General features: G+C 34.8%; 1 protein-coding gene across 1 annotated transcript in view; it reads right to left on the bottom strand.

Moving 5' to 3' along the window:
- LOC111062800 (serine/threonine-protein phosphatase 2B catalytic subunit 3) overlaps positions 1–17,228 on the bottom strand; it is a gene marked incomplete in the record, with an annotated part of 176,147 nt that overhangs the window by 80,240 nt on the left and 78,679 nt on the right.

The raw sequence follows: 17,228 nt of genomic DNA, 5'->3' as shown, positions 1-17,228 counted from the left end.
GGTCATTAGGACCTGGAACTGGAAGGGGGTGAGGAGGATGGAGATTGAGGAAGGAATGAACTTCAGATTCCGGCTTGACTAGAATTTTCCTTAATGTACATCAAGTGACATTCGACGCGCAAGATTTTTAATGTCGCAAAGTTTTAGAAGAGCGGAAACTGATGATAATTAACTGTTCGCACTCGACGCTCAAGCAAATGGCCGATAAAAAGGTCGTTAGTTAAGCAACTGGCTCGCGCCGTTAAGCCTCAGGCCTCTCTCTCTGTCAGCTCGGCACAAAAACTCATCCGATCCGATCAACTTTTCTAAATGACCAACTCTGAAAAATACAATTTCACTTGCAGCTCGGAGCATGAGAGTCTAAGAGGATTATGATTGCTGGCAACGAGCACTTAAATCACGGCTAATTAATAAAACATCAACAGCAAACATCACTTGCCACACTTCCCCTTCCCCCCTCCACACTGTTAATCACCAGCATAATAAATTATTGAGTCTCTGATAGATTAAAAAACATTTCTAGAGGAGCCTAGAAACACTGAAAAGAGTTTTGTTGGTTTTCTCAGCAGTTTTAATCACTTACTTCCATACCTCGGAAAACTTCAAGACATTCATTCACTTATAATGATAATTATTTATACAGGAGTAAATTTAAGATTGAAAGAATAAGACGTTGTTGTTGTAATTTTAATTATAAAATTATGCTAATTTTCAATTTGTAATTTTTCAATGATAATTTAATCACATTTTGAGCTATTATACCAGAATATTGGTATACTGACTCATTGGTATAATGAGTTATGATAACTATTGTCTAATAACTCATATCAATGTTCACTGTTTTGATAATTCTTAACCAATATAAAATATTCTACACGATAAATGATTGTGCTTGGACTGAAATTCATGTTTCTACCCTGATATAACATTTTGAAAGCGTAGGATATTTTCACATCTAGAAAAGGCGAAATGTCAAAGCGAACAAGCAACAAATCAATTAATTCGATTTCCCCAACTACAAGAAGCAAGATTTGGTATGGAGTGAGAAAAGAGTGAGAGAGAGATGGCAAGGAGGTATGGGTGTAAAGAAGAGGGTAGAAGAAAGTCTAATGAGCGAGAGGTGAGGAGAGAGGAGATGGAGCAATTACGGTCCTGCGACTGCAGGTGCCTTCTTGATCAGGCATCTGTGACTGCTGAAAAAGAGGTCCACGTCTCTCTAACGTCTACCTGATGATGCTGTCGCTAATACAACCATCAACAACTCAAAATCAACTCGACAAATCATCAACTTGATCCACTTCTGTTCAGTAGAAGAAGGCAAGCATTCCCCTTAAAATTCAATTTATAAACTTATTTTTAGATTGTTGACAAATTGTGCCAGTATTGAAACTAATTGGAATGTTACTGAGAACTGAGATGAAATCATTTATGAAAAAATTGTCGGGTGGAGTCTTGTTAAGACCACTCTAGTTTCATAAGGAATCAAAATATAAGTGACTTCAATTCAGGAAGAGTAAGCTAAATATAACTCAATTTAAATACGTTTCCATCACTCTTCACTCTTGTTATCATTGGATTTTCTGGAATATTGAAACGTTATTTTCGTTCAATTTAAAAATGTTTATACAGTTTTGAATTTTGGAGACTACTACCATGATAAAGTGAATGAAAATCATGAATCCATTTCAGGGCCTCTAAGCACACTATTTAATAATAATTTTCCTTTCTAGTAGGTTTTCCTCTCTCTGGTCGTGCGCTCCCTGGCAGTTTGCGCCTATAGACCCGGGCCTATTAGGGAGTTCAGTCCTTTCCCTTTTTAGTCGTCTAGTTTCCAAGAACAAATTCAAATTCAACTTAGTCATCTATTGTTGCTCATGAATATTATTAAAACTGTCATACTTGGAAAAAATGTTTTTCATAAAAGGTAACCACTCGCAACAATCCATCTCATTATCCAAATTTATCCAATAAAAAGCACACAACATAAATTAAAATTCATTATGTATGAAAAAACATTGAGGCGCTCAAGCACAATCATCAATTTTATTTTATATCAATGTTCAATCGTGTGATAAAACAATGCCAAGTTTATATTGAGCTTTTTTATCCCTTTAAAAAATCACCATTCAAGAGCCAAAATTATATTAGGTGTAAACATAGCAAGCATGTTGTTTTAATAATCATGAGCCAATCCCATGTGAATTTAGTACACAGTTTCCGCGTTTTATGTCTAGTGACTATCATGGCAATAAATTGTATTGTTTCATTATACATCCAATTTTATTATGCTACATGTAATGCATAACAAGTGTTGACCACAGCCACATTGCAACTCGTAAAACGGTGTTTGCGAGGCCAATGCGTCACCTGCACAACATATCACTTCACAGACAGTCTTTCTCATTGCCAGCCAGCAGATAGAGTTGGCATTTCAAACGGTAGTAATAATAAAAAAGGTGTAGAGAGGTTTAAGGGGATAGTTCGACGTAAATTCTTGAAGCGGTGAGATTTTCATTACTGTGAAAGCTCCTCTCAAGCTAGCATTAAATGTGGATTGCCTACTTCATTCTTATTTTCAGACCGCATCAATTCGTAAGTCAGTTTGCTGTCTTGTTGATAGAACTCTTTACTCCAAACTGTGTTCACAGCCTCCATGACAAAAATAATAGAGTTTATCAAAGTATTCATCAAATAAAGTAAATAAGCAAGTCTAAAAATTCAGGATAAAAAATTAGACTCAAGAAAGCATTCTTTTGGCAGAGTATAGTTCAACAAGTAATGTAGAGAGAAGTCGCAAGTGATTGTACAGTGATATCACACAGTTGAAAAATGGATCCAAAATACTGCCTTGAATGCTTGAAATCAATTTTGTCGATTCATACTATGAACAAGGTTCAATTCAGAAGTTCGATTCTTTTTGATTATGTATTGAACAGATTTCGAGGGAATTGAATAGGATAAGGATTTCTCTGAAAACGAATAGGAATAGACAGATAACAATTTCATACAACGATGGCCGGAGAATTTCAATAATTGAAACTGTAATCCATTTGTGGAAAGGGAAAGCATGCGTTTCAGTGAAGCAAAACGAGGAAGAGGTTGAATAAAATGTATGGATTAATTGAAGCAGAGCGTAGAGCAGACCGTGCAGCGATGCTGATTCCCATCCTCGTGGGAGGTGAATCTCATTCAGAGAATGACAACTTCAATATCCATCACAGTCGGCTTTCAAAGCCTGCCTTCTGTAATCAATGTGCTGTGCTTGGTCCACAGTCAACGATAAAGACATTCAGCCTGAATAATCGCTCCAGTTCGTCGAGTCGCTATTTCTTCTCTAATAACAACTTTTCAAAAGCTCTAACACTCTTCATTTGTCAGGCTGAAAGTATGAGTAGGCAGTGTAGAAAGAGCACATCACATGTTCTACGAAAATAATAATTCCTTTGGTATCTCATAACATAATCGAAGGTATCTCACAACATCTATATATATAAAAGCGAAATGGCACTCACTGACTGACTGACTGACTCACTCACTCACTCGCAGAACTAAAAATCTACCGGACCAAAAACGTTCAAATTTGATTTCAGTTGGCCCTTTAGAGGCGCACTAAGAAATCTTTTGGCGATATTTCAACTCTAAGGGTGGTTTTTAAGGGTTTAAAGTTCTTTTAGCATGTATATTCTTCTTATTCCAATATCTTAAAATTATAATTGAAATGTCCATACCATATGTTAATATAGAACTATAATCTAGAGAGAGTACCTCTTCGAAACAGTTGTTCTGGTAACTAAATTAAAAATTTTGTCAGGTTGGCATTAAGTTGAGTTGACTTTGTTAGGTTGGCACCAAGTTGAAGATTGAAATGCATTTATCCAGGACCTCCTAAATACCAATTTATCCAATTAGCCAAAATTAGCGTTTTCTCAGCTTTTCTGCGTTTCCTCACCTTTTTCAATAATTGATGGAAATATAATAAAAAAATTTCAGTACACAGGTTTAACTGAGGTGAAAGAATTTTGTTCGCCAAAGATACGCCGATATAGTAACAGGTGTTTTTCGAGATCAAATTGACATAATACGTTCAAATTCGGTACAGAGGTCCCGTTGAGGTCTACATGCAGGCGAGCGAAGCGAGCCCGCTGATCTCATTTTTGGACGATCCCTTCAGGGGTCCAGACGGATATGGCAAACGAGCGAGCCTGACGGCTAGTATTCTAATAAAATTAATGCTGATTTGCATGCAACTTCACAATGTGTTTAGGCTATGAGATAGTTAATCAAATTTGTCGTAAAACTGAAAATTTAGAGAAAATCAGAAGAATTGGTTTATTGAAAATTTTTTGTTTGTCAATAGTATAGCTATCTAGTCAAACTAATAATAAGCTATCCTAGCATAATGCTTGGAAAATGATACAGCCAGTTTCCCATGAGAATTTCTTATACTGCTCAATACATTAGTGTATTCACTAAATTCACTTACTGACTGCACTAAAAGCTAAGCTAGATTTCATTTCACTCAATCACTGCTAATTCAGAAATTTGAAACATTTTGGTAGAGGTAGGTTTCATTTACAAACAATATGCAAGAAATCATGAAGGTATAAGTCAAGAAGAGAAGGAATGTGAAAGGCTCAATCTCACATTTCACGCTTTTTGTGATCTGTGAGTAGACATTTCACAGTGACATTTAAAATTAACATTCAAAAGAAAATGCTTGTTCCTTACAATGTAGCTTTCATTGAGTTCTTGTGAAGATAATTTCTACTCGCGAAGCTTTCTCAACAGCCGAAAATAAGCCTCTACTAAGTAGATCCCCGGTAAACATTGTGGCATTCACAGAGATGCGAGCAAATTTGCTTTCGTATTCACATTCAACAGGTGGTGAATTTCCAATATGAACGACAAAATAGAGAGCCCGTCTTTCTGAATGGGGTGCTTGGAATCCCGCAAAAGCTTATGCAATAATGGACTACTACCTAGACTTAAAATTTGAACTGAATTCAGAAGGGATAAACGCTGAGAGTGAAAACTTCGTGAATACGTGATGTCACCAGGAGAATAAAGTATGTAAGATTTTTGCATATCTTTCAAAAAGAGCAGAAGTTAATTTTTTATAGTAAAAAGGAACCATGCAGTATATCAATGATGATCTAAGCTCCAAGTGATTGGAGTGTATTATAAAATGACTTGGAAAAAATGGATCACTACTGCGGACCTGTGAAAACAACCAGATTAATACCAGATAAAACAGAAATTTATTGTCTGCTTAATCTGCCAAATTTCCCCTAATTATCATTGCTGATTTGATCCTTTGATGAAATTGGCTCTTACTGATTTGATCGTGATGATATTTGTGAATGCATGAATGTGATTTTATTACAGTATTCTGCTTCTACCAACAACCAAGCATAGGATTGATCCACGGTTAGTGAAATACCAACGCAGAGCTTACACCCTATTAATCTCAAGAAGGTATCTAGAATGAGTATTGAGTTTATTATGTATGCATATTGATGACTTTTGAATGATCGTTCTGGTTATGAATTCTGTCAATAGGTTGATTTGAATCTTTAGAAAGAAATATCAGTATACTGTACCACATTTATGGATACATAAAAATACATGAAACTTTTACATCAGTTGTTATGACAGTGATTCCACACTTGAAATAAAAGAAAACAAGCAGTAGGTGAGCAGAGCTCAAGATAAAATGAGAGTTTGAAGATATCAGGCATACTAATTGCGTTTAACAAATCTAGCATGACCAAACATTCATTCAAAGAGCACTTGACAAACAACAATAAAATGTTTAAAAATTGAATTTAAATTCTATTTATAGAACTAATCATCATATGAAGTAATAATCGATTCCACTTCTAAAAACGTAAGTTCAGATAGTATTATTAAGGTATTTTGTAACAACTGAGCTTTGTAGCTCTATAATACTTGAGATGTTTTAAATAGCTAGCTGAAATCGATTTCCATAATTGAGTGGGATTTTCAAACAAAAATACTATACATTCTGAAATTTCATCGGGAAGAAATGGATAAATGATGTACCTTTAATATTCTATTCATCTTTAAATTTCTTCTTGATGGGCCTTCAGAATTAGAGCATTCACTTCGATCGAAGTTAACTAGAGCTTTGAGCGAGTCAGTGAAGCTACAAAGAAAGGACTATACATTTTTGATCAGAGAGAAATTCTCGTAATTCCAAGTATCACGCAATTAATTTTTGCAGATCTATAAATATGTTCGAAGTGACAGAAAAATGTGTTAAATACATATCATTAACAACTACTGTATGTTGGAAAATAGGAATAGGTATAGAAAATAAAAAGATTAACCTATTTCTTTTCCCCCAATCGAACTAATCTTTCCAGACATCACAACACTATAATGAGTGCGATTTTATAGGCAAAATGTATGGTGAAAATATTAGCTTTTCACTGGTAATTAAACGGACTACGGCAAGAACGGAGTGGAAATATCTCCCTACATGATCATGAACATAAAATTCAAAAGATTTTACATGCATAGAGAACACAGGCAAAGTAGTATGGAATGAAACATTATTATTACGATCATCGTCATTATCCTGAGCAAGAGAAGTAACCCAGAGCAAATAAAAACAAAGAGGAGCTGACAACATGAGGAAGATAACTCAATAATCAAGTGAATAACGATGCTGTGAATATCTCCACAACACAACGGAAAACATAGCAATGCTTCATATTAACGGCTAAATGTATTTATGATTTTTTACATGAAAAAACTACATGAGTTGAACATTTCACTGAGATAAATACAGATTAGATTAATAAACTGACAATGTAATTTAAAGTTTTCCATGAAAATAATATTATAACTGCACATTGGGAATAATAAAACATAATGGAATTAAAAAAGTAATAGCAGAGTAGTAAATGAAAAAGTACTATTCCAGCATTGTACTTTTGGTTCAAATAAATATTTTTTTTATATTTTAATTATGAGTTAATTGTGTTAATGATTGAGTGCTTTTTATTACATTCAAATCAGAAGTGAACCTTGAGATGATTATAAAGGTTACACGATTTCTAAATTTTGAGAACAAGTGAATACTTTGCAGCTCTGCAGTGAATAGAAGTTTCATGAAGATTGGTAAGGCAATTTTTAGAAGTAGAATAATAAATAAAATGCTCCGACAATCTGGTGTGATCTTTGCGCCCGGAAGCTTTTTGATAATACAGAATTTCTCACTACTTTGGAAAAAAGCTTTCCGGCAGAGAAAAAACAAAGCGAGAAATAAAAAATTCATCGGCTTCTGGCCTACAAATTCGAGCAGACAGCAAAGAGAATTCTTCTGTACAATATTTATGAGCAAAGTGAACTGGGAGGGCCACCGTTCGACAGTCTGGATAGACAGAGAGAGAGAGAAACAGTCTGTTGACAACTCTGGCCGATCCCACACAACACGGAAGTCCGATGAAGGGCTTTAATCTTCTTCGCCCTCGTGCGCTTTCTGCACCCTTTTCAACTTCACTAACAACAACAGCATTCCACTCTTTCACTCACTCCTTGTGAGTTGTTTCGCTCGCACAGGTGACCTCTGCTCTGCTCGGCTCCAAACTCAAATCAATTCTACTTGGAAAAGTATCACAGCCGCTAACTTGGCACCCACTCCCTTCTACCACACCACCCAACGCTGTGTTTTCGTCTAGCAGAGGACCTTGGCCTTATTAATGACTAACCTGCATTGATTTCTTTCCAGTGCCTTAACCAATGCTATTCAACAATTTGCCGTTAATGTTATTCACATAGCTGAATATCAGCATCATGTACTACTGAATAAAAAGCTGATGTATGAAGGAAGTACACAAAAAATATGTGGAGATCACTTTCTTCAAATATGAACAATGGATGTTTTATTCTTAAAAAACAATACACCACTGCTCAAATTATACTAAAGACAATACTGGTTTAACAAATTAAATCGGACAGGTCAACACTTATAAAATAATTTCCTTAAATTCAATATCTTTCGTTCTGTGTGGAGTTTTTCGAATGAGCTGAGAGTGCTCTTTTGAGTCGCTGCATCTGAGCTAAGGACTGTATCCTCAATCACTCAAAAAATAGTTTCAATCACTCACACATATCCTCAATTTGAATGGTTTCAATCACTCAAAAAATAACTAATTTGAACATACTATAGCTACTACGTAATAATTGCAATTAAGACCACATTATGTTATTAATTTTGATTTGTTCCCTACATAAAATGAGGCCAGTTCTTGTGTAGGTTAATTATTAAAGTTGATGATTATATATAATGATTGAATTTAAATTGCTTCACAAAAATGTAGACGAAATACAAAATTGATGAAATGAGAACTGAAAAATATTAATGCATGAAACTTTGTCAAATCAGATAGATAGTGGATGAAAAGAGAAAAAGAAAGATTGATACAGGCTTCTCGAACCATTGGCATGATTGCATACGATCGCTTGAAAAATTACAATTTAAAATATTACAACAATTAGTAGGAGAAATCGAAAGAAAAAAGGTTGTGGTCCATTGGACAGTTGACGAGGTCAACTCGGAAACTGGGAGAAGTTCCTTCATATCATTAAAAAGGGTTCTGATGAGCCAACTGTAACTGCAGCCTTTTCTTGAACTGCCTGAAATGCAGGTCCCTTAGATGATGGATCATTAATCACAATATTTTAACTCAATCATTGAGTGGCTAGATTGTAACTTTTCAAGCCAGACAAAATGTACTTAAATGTCACGCCATGCGGGTCTAATTACCGTATCTATACTGATGACTTTTCCTTGACTGGAATGTGTATAGTTCAATTCATTTTGTGACTATTCAATCGCGAGTTCAATAAATTAAGTCAATTCTCTCTGCTTTACTAATAATTAGCTGCTCAGTTCATAAAGCTGATTTTCGAATCAGCTTTTTCGAAGCCACTCTACGAAATCAAACTATAACCCATGACTGATTGGAATAGGGTAAAATGAAAGAAATTAAGGGCATTTCACATAATCGAATGGGAGTCAAGACATCAAGCTTAGTGATAAGGCGTACTGGAGGCAACCTCTACAAGATTGAATTAATGTTTCGGAATCATTATTTACTGGCAAATAGTTTTAATACATTTTAGACTTCATTCATTTTTTCAACTTCGACCGGAATATGATAGAAGGGAAATTTCAAACACAAAATGCCACTGAATTACAAAAATAAATTGTCCTTTAAATGTATTACACCTCTAAAGTTCGATCGGTAGAGAACGGGTAGAATATAAAAACCTTTCAATTTATTTATTGACAAGTTTGATAAACCTGCTATAGATTGATGTATAGCTGCTCTTTTCGTTTTTCGAATTTCATTTCAGGGCGAAAAAGATTAGTGCCTAACAACGTGGCAGTTTTCAAGAGTGGAAAAGAGATCAGAGTGAATAGGGGAAGCGTGCGCCAACACAATAAATCAGAATCAGGTATGTTGTGCATAGCATGGGCAACAATTCATTTGGGAACTACCATATAGATAGATGGTTGATGAAGAATGAAATGGATTTAGTGCGAGGCGGAGGCGCTGGTCGGAATTTCGTTAGAGCTGGGCGAACGTGTTGAAGGGAGGGAGAAGCAGCAGCCGAGCAGCTGTCGGCCGCCATATTGATGGAGGAGAGCTCAAACAAATTGCCAATAAGCCAACCCCTCTCTCACACCTTCCCCCCCCCACAACACCACTTCCATAATCAACATTTTTTGTCCACATTCAAGTATGAAAGTGATTATGAGAAGACTCCAAAAATTAGCCCTAAGAAGTATTTAAAATTCAACTCAAAGTTGAAGAGTCTTAGCTTCTTTCAAATTTATGGTAGTTTAAAAAAATTGAAATGAATGAGACCAATAGAATTTAGGTGTACTGCACAATTCACATGTACTTGCTGACTGTTCTTGCATGATTTTCTGACTCTTCCCCAATTTCAAAGAGAACATCTTAAATAGGGTAGAATCAAGGGAATATTACCGTGGATGAAGTAGAAAATCAATAACTAGTGCTTTCAAAGTTTGTTCGTGCAGACTGTAGAACTCAACAAGCAGAATATGGTAGGCAGTGCATAAATTTCAAGGTAAGAAATTGTCAGCAGAGTTGGAGCAAACAAACATTGAGCAGTGTTGAGCAGCTAGCTGCTATTATTTAATCCGCGTAATCAAGATTTACTGCTGTTGCTGATGCTGCTGCTGCTGCTCCTGCTGCTGAGAACCAACACAACAGCATTGGCAGATTTGCTGCAGCTAGAATCTTAATTAAAATTTACAATTCCGTACAGTGTGAATTTGCCTTATAAACGGAAAACAGGTCACGAAAATTGCATACGATGTTGAAAGTGACTCCGTATAAGAGGGAGGGGAGGACGTATCATCAACTTGATAAAGTAGTGTGGAAAGTGGAGTATACTCAAGAGATGAATTCATCACAAGCTGAATCGTATAAGAGGATATGAATGGTGGTAACTTCTAGCGCTTCACTCCAAGAATATTCAGGATTAAAACTCAAAAGATAAATCCATTTCTCTAATTATTCAAATTCTCTCAAGTTATGTTCATATTACTCTTACAGCCAAGTGGTGCTTTTAATGAATTTTCACTTTACCGACTCATTATGACGAATCAACACAGGAAGAAAACTCAAATTCATTTTGAAGGATTCAGTTGATTAAATTCTAACTCTCAATTTTTCATTAGCATAGATAAGATAATGTAGCAAACGTTCCTGCATCTCAGATAATAAAAACATTAGTTCTCAAACTGCAGTTAAGAATGAACACCAACTTGATTGACCGTTGTATGTTATGATTCTATCAGCCCTCTTATTTAGTTTGATTTTCTTTTTTCACTCTTCACAACAGTTGACCGACAGGGAAATCGTCATTTCCTCAAGTTTTGTTTTTGATAAGTAAGTGATGGAGTGCAGTGAGAATCAGTAAAATGAGTTAACCAACGTTTCAAACGCATAAGAATTTACCAAGTAGTAAACAAAATCCCTTAGAACTCAGCCTTCTTGATATTGTCAACAATGTCATTCCATTACCAACTTAATGCTAAACTAGTTCAACTTAAACTGAATTGAAACTGGATTGGTTAATGGACTGTGGAAGGCGATTCAAGTTTAATTTTTGAGTTTAGAGTCGATCAATTTTATCCAGTTTAGGAATCTATACTGGACAAACGAACCTACATAATTTAATTTCAAACATAGGTCTTTATTAGATGTTTTTCTTCCTAGTGGATATTTAATTCTGTTAGGTGAGTAAGATAACTTCAGTTTAGTAAGTTAAACTAAGTTTCGTGGAGCAAATACTGTTTAAACAGTGTGAATAGAACGGCGTTCTCTGAGTGATATAGTAATGAACATTCAGATTCGTTCACCTTGGTTTAAAATGATTGGTTCATGGCTGAAAATGTGGGCCAGGTTGGGCATTCAGATGTAATGTAGACAGTGGTAGGAGCAGAGAGGGGAGGGGAGTGATTTGGCTGAGTGTGTTCTCAACAGCATAGCTCTCACACAGTGCAATGCAGAAAGCAGAGTGCAGTCGGAGAGTTGAAACAAAAGGAAAAGTGTAGGCAGGCTATAGGAGGTGTGCTTCGCAGACGCGAGCTTTGAAGCGCAATGGAAAGCGCCCCGCATACTTCACGCCAAAGTACGAAACACGAAGCGCAAAGTTTCACTGGCAACTTGAGAAGAAACACCGGCACACGTCAATACTCAACACGCACCGCCCTACCGCCGCCAGTTCCGCAGTACACATGTCGCATGACCACAGCACTCGATTCAAGCACATTCCACGCACACTATTAAATAAGTAGATTGATCATTTCCTTCTTATTAAACGATCTAAAAACCTTCAAAATACGAAGTTATATTTCATTCAACAATGTAGCAAATAATTTATTACATCCTTTCAAATCATGAAGACTGGATGATTGGTAATCAAGTATGTGAATATTTCCTATTTTGGTTATAATAATGTGAAATATTTCTTCTATGTTTAGTTTTGAATCATCTAAATTTGAAAATCTACTTTGTAAAAATACTTGACTGAAAATTTTGTGAATTGAGGAACTACAAGACTTAACCTATTTCGGACTGTGTTATCTAAATTTGGGAGAGGAATAGCACAAGGTTACCTTAATTTTCCTCTCCCTATCATTTTGATAATGTATTTATTATATAAATGAATAAAGAATCATTAAGGAATACTACAAAAACTGAATCTAACACAGAGAATTTCTACCTACAAATGATTTTTACATGATGTATATAATTATCGTTTAGTTGAATTATTAACATTAATGATAATTATCAAACGATGTGGAAAACGCTCACATTTTTTGTGGATATATTTTTATTGGTACTGTAACCACGAACATTGTGAAATTGTTTTCCAATCGTAACGTTTTTTCATGAACGATTTTCCAAGTTCTAAGATGGTAAATTGGAGATAACAAATGAAGCGCTATAACATGGCCAATCTATACTTCTTCAAGACTGTATTCATACAAGAAGTAGAATTCTTTCTCAGTGATCGATACTATAGGTAGCCATGGCCATTCCATAATTCTTCTGTACCAACAGTATAGGTAACACCATAAAGAATTTATTTATCCATTAAAGATATATCACAGTTTCCTCAATAGGAGTTTATAGTATATGAAAGTCTAAAAGTCGAACAGCGAACAATATAAAATAGTCGAACGAGAAGAATGCTATTTGTTCATTTTCGTTCAATTCCGAACAGTGCCAAACTTTTCAGGCAATAAAATACAAATAATTTTTTCTCAGCCCGTAGCTACAAAATTGAAATTTTCCAGTCCATTGGTTGGCTGGAAAAAGTGTAACTGGGATACACGTCACTCCATCACTGGCAATCATCATACTTTCGAAATGGATTTCCGTTATGGAGCCGACTACTACTGACGCATTTTGTTTGAATAAGGAAAGTATTTTCCGTATTTGTTTTGCAGCGGGAAAACGTCAGTGCCGAATCTACCTTGTGAAATACGAATCATCGTAAACCGAGAGAGAAATGATTACCTCGAGCATTTTCCAAGTTCGAATCTATAGGCTACTTTTTATAAAATAAACCAAGGAAGGAAATCGACCGTCGTTCAAAATCCAGAAAATGCCCCTGGGTCGTTCCATTGAAAAATATCATTGTTATGCTGAATATGTAATCATTGTCATAGTCATACTGAATTTCCTAGTTGCCTATTCACTACTTTCTCACACAGAGAGTAAAACAACAATATTCTACTATAAATTTCATGAAGCAATAATTAATAACGTTTTTTTGTAATGTTTAGAAACATTGTAAATCATCTAACCCGTTTGATTGAAGGCTGGTAAAGGTTTATTACACCAACAAAACTGGTCAATCATTACTGATATGACCCTCTAAATTCCTTTAGATGTGGAGTTGAAAAGTTTTAATAATAAAATGTATGTTACATGTTTAGAACGTCTTTTCCCAAGACAGCATCCATCTTTCTCTATCATTCACACAATCTACTTTTGGCAGCCAACCAACAACCGTTAATCAAAGATGATACACAACTTATGAAATGAGCGAAAATAAATGACAGTTAATTAGAACTGGACAGGTTCAATCAATTTTCATTGGGTGTAAGTGATGGACTGGGAAAATCAGGGGTTATAATAAATGTAATGATAAAATGTAGTTGGTACTGTAAGGTGAAGGAGCAGAGGAGGGGTAATTCATCTAGAAGATTACACTCAATTGCATAGCAATAAACTATGATAAACATTTCAAGAAAAGATTTATTTAAATGATGAATGTCAGAGAATTTATAATCTCGTGTTCAAATTTATAACTCATTAATTAGTCTTTAATTTCCACATTAGATTCTCGGTATTAATAAAGATGAATTCGAAATCAAAATTCATTTCTAAAGAGAGGAATTAATAAGAGAATTACATCATTATTGCGACTCTCTTTCCTTCTATTTTGAAAATACAATATTCCACATTTACAAGGCACAATCCCACATTCAAGTTCATCCAACTAGTAATCTGAGTAAATCTTGCCTGCATTACTTGCTGAGACATGCTATGTTGAGTGAACGCAGCCAGGGAATAAACGCAATATCTCTAAGTGACGTGAGAGGAGATTATCCCTTCCCTTGCAGACACATTTGAATCGATTGAGTGGTGAATTGGCAAGACAAACATCAATATTAAAGTGTTGACATTGTCCTAAAATTCAAGCATTTTGAGCAGGAAAAGCTGTTTGAGTTGGATAATCATGAACATAAGAGATGAGGACTTTTTCATCAAGAGAAACCGAAAAAAACTACTGTATTAACAAAGAAAGTGAAAATATCATATAAGAGCGCTAATCGAATGAGGTCGAAGTATCTTGCCACACTGCCAGATTTCAGAAGAAACTTTCTCAACACTGTTGAGTTCAACTCTATCTTTATTTATGTTTGAAGCTCGAGAATCTCGCGAAATTGTATTATAAATAGACTGGTGAGTGAAATAATGTTATTAAGTGGGGAGGAGGAGCTGGCTTATGTTTTTTAAAAAAACTTGAATTTTGTCCAAGAATGGGAGCTGTGACAATATTTCTTTCCTCATATCACGACAATAATTCACCTTCAAATTGAGCATAACATTGAGATTTGTATAGAGCAGTGCAGTTTTTGATAATACTTCAGCCATACTCAACTTACACTCCGCAAAAAGTTTCTAAATTTAAAGATATCCTGAATAACTTTTCCAATATAATACGAGATTTATTCAGTGAACTTTACAACAACAAGAGTTCTGTTTTATTCATTTTGAAGACTGTGTCACCATTTTGAAGGGATGATGCCGCTTAATAGAAAAAGAAAAATATTCATGTGTTGTTGATCGGACTGGTGGAGGAGTATTAAAATACGTTAGAAATGATCATTAAGGATTATTTTTAATCAATAAGGTTTATTTTCTAACTTGAAAATGACCTAAGTTAGGGACGAAACTAGTCGTTGAACAATTTTAAAGTTTTTTAAAAAATAAAGGGTACTACAAGATTTTTATTTTGTTTTCATCAATTTGTTCAAAAGTAGCCCATGTAGTTGAAGTGTTTTCAATAAGGATAATTTGCCGATAATATGACAGCCTGGTTGGACAAGTCTCTAGTGATTTGGGTAATTTTTCAAAGTATCACTCCACGTTCTTGGCTTCAGTTTACTCTACTAACTATGAATATGATTCAGTTAGATTCGATTCCACTAATACTATGGTCTATTTACAACAATTTCCGATTTGGAGGGATAAGCGGATCAGAGAAAAGTAGGGATACAGCAGCGGCGATGTCGCCGTGCTAATGCGGACAGCGTTCTGTAGCCTTGGTGAGATTTCAACAACTCATGCTACGCATACCTAGTTTCCTCTCTGAAATCACTGCATCGAATGAGTCTGATCGTCAAATTGGCAACTGCGCTTCTTTCAATGACTCTATAATTTATTACTGTTATTGGAACTGTAATTCACCACTTACACCATTGTAATAAATAACTCTAATCTAATCTAATTGGCTGATCTCCATCCATTTCTCTGCTCCTCGGCTGCAATGGCTGAAACTGAAGGACCGGAGACAGTACTTCATTAAATGTCTTGCATATCATCTATTTGTGGGTAAGGGTCCGCAGTCACAGAATAGGCACAGAATGGAAACTGTCAATAAAACGCCTATCTAATGCTTTTTACATGGCACAAATACTAGACACGTCATGTGTCCTTGGGAAGTTCCAATCCTGGTCTTCTGATTGGCTCGTAGCAGTGAACGAGATCAATTCTCTTGAACGAGTGGAACAATCTATCACCTTAGTTGATTTTCTCACCAAGCTTCTATTTGTTTGAATCGAGGCTTCTGTCATCATTAATAAATGATACCTTAGCATAAGGTTATTATGATTGGCAGGGTTTGGTGCATTCATGCTCTCATTTCATTGCTCCTATTTCATGCAGTATCATAATTAATTATTTTCTTTTTTATTAAAAGTCTGATCACAATGTTTTGTAATAGGACCACCTTCATAGTTTATTTCTTACCTATTCCATCTACTCTCTATTGTATTGTATTATGAGGTTTAATATTTCATGGTATACTTTCATGATAAGTTTCATTCCACATGGAAGCAAATAAAAAACTTTTCTTTCCTCCAGTATTGCTAATGTGATCTACACCTTTTCCAATTTTATTTGAGAAAGTATCAAATGTATTTGAGAATAGTCACTTGTAATTGAGAGAATGTCAGATGTAAATTAGAATAGTCAATTGTATTTGGGAAGTCATCACATGTAATTGAGAGTAGTGAATTGTATTTGAGAAATCGTCAAATGTAAATGAGAAGATATCAATTGAAATTGAGAAAATTTTCCAATTGACATGTGACTCTTCTGTAGCCTACAGTACAGGTTTTATTTGAGCAGGAAAGGATAGTGTACTACGTACACATTATTCCAATTACTATCATAGGATTTGCATGGGGGAAGATTAATATTTTCAATGGTGGAAGTATTTCCCCTGTACTGTTTACGAATGATTAATGAGAATTATTTCTATGTATGTATTGGCAACGCGACTTTTGTCTCCAAACATTTTGTGAAACATTGCACTTGATAAAGATCAAATACTCTACGTTTACGGCGCAATTGAACTTTATCATCAATCAATTGAATCTCTTGATGAAACAATTAGGCAATTCTTCAATGGATTTTGGGTCTTGAAAATAATGTTTTATTCAAAAACTAAACGTTTTTTGGAATATTAAATATATTATCATATTATTTTAAATGAGTACAGTTAAGAAAAAATATAGTACTGGAAGTACTGGTTTTTTAAAATCATTTCCCAATTGAAATGATACTTTCTCGAATAAAATTCACTATTCTCAATAATTACAAGTGATGACTTCTCAAATACAATTGACTATTCTCATTTACATTTGACGTTTTCTCAAATACGAATGACTATTCTCAATTACAATTGATACTTTCTCAAATAAAGTTGGAAAAGGTGTAGTATAATGTTGATAGCTTAATATATCCTGTATTATTAATTTCTTTGCTATTTGTAATTGATTAATACTGATGCAAAACTGTTAAATAATTATTTATTTCTCAAGTTTGATTTAATTTTATTGTCAATTTTTGTAAATG

This window comes from Nilaparvata lugens, chromosome 2, assembly GCF_014356525.2.
Source record: "Nilaparvata lugens isolate BPH chromosome 2, ASM1435652v1, whole genome shotgun sequence".
In the NCBI taxonomy this organism is placed as follows: domain Eukaryota; kingdom Metazoa; phylum Arthropoda; class Insecta; order Hemiptera; family Delphacidae; genus Nilaparvata; species Nilaparvata lugens.
Note: the sequence above shows the minus strand (reverse complement) of the source record. Positions and strands in the feature narration are given on the sequence as shown.